Raw genomic sequence first — 2,882 nt, 5'->3', positions numbered from 1 at the left:
TTAATTTTTCCAATCCATGAGCATGGAATATCTTTCCATTTATTTGTGCCTTCTTCAATTTCTTCCATCAATATCGTATAGTATTTTTTTTAGTTTTTTAATTATTTATTTGACAGAGAGAGAGAGAGAGAGAGCACAAGCAGGGGAAGTGGCAGGCAGAGGCAGAGGGGAGCCCAATGTGGAACTCAATCCCAGGACCCCGGGATCATGACCTGAGCTGCAGGCAGTTACTTAACCAACTGAGGCACCCAGCTGCCCAATATCTTTTTTTTTTTTTTTAAAGATTTTATTTATTTATTTGACAGAGAGAGACACAGTGAGAGAGGGAACACAAGCAGGGGGAGTAGGAGAGGGAGAAACAGGCTTCCCGCCGAGCAGGGAGCCCGATGCGGGGCTTGATCCCAGGACCCTGGGATCATGACCTGAGCCAAAGGCAGCTGCTTAACCGACTGAGCCACCCAGGCATCCCGAAGTTGCCCAATATCTTATAGATTTTAGTGTATAGATCTTTCATCTCTTTGGTTAAATTTATGCCTATGTATTTTATTCTTATTGATGCAATTGTAAATTGGGTTATTTTTAATTTCTCTTTCTGATAGTTTGTTATTAGTGCATAGAAATACAGAAGATGTTTTAAAAAATATTGAACACTTCATGAATTTGTGGGTTATCTTGTGCAGGGACCATGCTAAGCTCTGTATTGTTCCAATTTTAGAATATGTGTGCCAAAATGAGCACCAAAATATTTTTATATATTGGTTGTGTATTCTGTAACTTTACTGAATTTATTAGTTATAGCTATTTATTTTCTAATTTCTAATTAAACTTTTGATTTTGTTATTTCATGTATTACTTATAAGCATGCTAGTTTCCAGATATTTGGGAATTTTAAAGATATCTTCCTGTTATTGATTTATTTTTATTTATTTTATTTTATTTTTTATTCTTATGTTAATCCCCATACATTACATCATTAGTTTTAGATGAAGTGTTACATGATTCATTGTTTGTGCATAACACCCAGTGCTCCATGCAGAATGCGCCCTCCTCAATACCCACCACCAGGCTAACCCATCCTCCCACCCTCCTCCCCTCTAGAACCCTCAGTTTGTTTTTCAGAGTCCATCGTCTCTCATGGTTCGTCTACCCCCCCGATTTCCCCCACTTCATTCTTCCCCTCCCGCTACCTTCTTCTTTTTTTTTCTCAACATATATTGCATTATTTGTTTCAGAGGTACAGATCTGAGATTCAACAGTCTTGCACAATTCACAGCGCTTACCAGAGCACATACCCTCCCCAGTGTCTATCACCCAGTCACCCCATCCCTCCCACCCCACCCCCCACTCCAGCAACCCTGTTTGTTTCCTGCAATTAAGAATTCCTCATATCAGTGAGATCATATGATACATGTCTTTCTCTGTTTGACTTATTTCACTCAACATAATACCCTCCAGTTCCATCCACGTCGTTGCAAATGGCAAGATCTCATTCCTTTTGATGGCTGCATAATATTCCATTGTATATATATACCACCTCTTCTTTAGCCATTCATCTGTCGATGGACATCTTGGCTCTTTCCACAGTTTGGCTATTGTGGACATTGCTGCTATAAACCTCGGGGTGCACGTACCCCTTCGGATCCCTACTTTTGTATCTTTGGGGTAAATACCCAGTAGTGCAATTGCTGGATCATATGGTAGCTCTATTTTCAACTTTCTAAGGAACCTCCATACAGTTTTCCAGAGTGGCTGCACCAGCTTGCATTCCCACCAGTAGTGTAGGAGGGTTCCCCTTTCTCCGCATCCCCACCAACATCTGTCGTTTCCTGACTTGTTAATTTTAGCCATTCTGACTGGTGTGAGGTGGTATCTCATTGAGGTTTTGATTTGGATTTCCCTGATGCCAAGTGATATTGAGCACTTTTTCATGTGTCTGTTGGCCATTTGGATGTCTTCTTTGGAGAAATGTCTGTTCATGTCTTTTGCCCATTTCTTGATTTGATTCTTTGTTCTTTGGGTGTTGAGTTTGATGAGTTCTTTATAGATTTTGGATACTAGCCCTTTATCTGATATGTCATTTGCAAATATCTTCTTCCATTCTGTCGGTTGTCTTTTGGTTTTGTTGACTGTTTCCTTGCTTTGCAAAAGCTTTTTATCTTGATGAAGTCCCAATAGTTCATTTTTGCCCTTGCTTCCCTTGCCTTTGGCGATGTTTCTAAGAAGAAGTTGCTGTGGCTGATTTCAAAGAGGTTGCTGCCTGTGTTCTCCTTCAGGATTTTGATGGACTCCTGTCTCACATTGAGGTCTTTCAACCATTTGGAGTCTATTTTTGTGTGTGGTGTAAGGAAATGGTCCAGTTTCATTCTTCCGCATGTGGCTATCCAATTTTCCCAACACCATTTGTTGAAGAGACTGTCTTTGTTCCATTGGACATTCTTTCCTGCTTTGTCAAAGATGAGTTGACCATAGAGTTGAGGGTCCATTTCTGGGCTCTCTATTCTGTTCCATTGATCTATGTGTCTGTTTTTGTGCCAGTACCATACTGTCTTGATGATGACAGCTTTGTAATAGAGCTGGAAGTCCGGAATTGTGATGCCGCCAGCTTTGCTTTTCTTTTTCAACATTCCTCTGGCTATTCGAGGTCTTTTCCAGTTCCATACAAATTTTAGGATTATTTGTTCCATTTCTTTGAAAAAAGTGGATGGTATTTTGATGGGGATTGCATTGAATGTGTAGATTGCTCTAGGTAGCATTGACATCTTCACAATATTTGTTCTTCCAATCCATGAGCATGGAACGTTTTTCCATTTCTTTGTGTCTTCCTCAATTTCTTTCATGAGTATTTTATAGTTTTCTGAGTACAGATCCTTTGTCTCTTTGGT

The 2,882-nt window shown here is 39.9% G+C and overlaps 1 non-coding gene across 1 annotated transcript; it reads right to left on the bottom strand.

Annotated features, from left to right (window-relative positions):
- Window positions 1–636: 636 nt before the first annotated feature.
- On the bottom strand, window positions 637–738 carry LOC123840028 (U6 spliceosomal RNA). The gene has a single exon (XR_006789855.1). It is a non-coding gene; the product is annotated as a U6 spliceosomal RNA (small nuclear RNA).
- Window positions 739–2,882: the final 2,144 nt, after the last annotated feature.

This window comes from Mirounga angustirostris, unplaced genomic scaffold (assembly GCF_029215605.1).
Source record: "Mirounga angustirostris isolate CCGP_5_RB_7025 unplaced genomic scaffold, mMirAng1.0.hap1 SCAF_3, whole genome shotgun sequence".
Classification (NCBI taxonomy): Eukaryota; Metazoa; Chordata; class Mammalia; order Carnivora; family Phocidae; genus Mirounga; species Mirounga angustirostris.
Note: the sequence above shows the minus strand (reverse complement) of the source record. Positions and strands in the feature narration are given on the sequence as shown.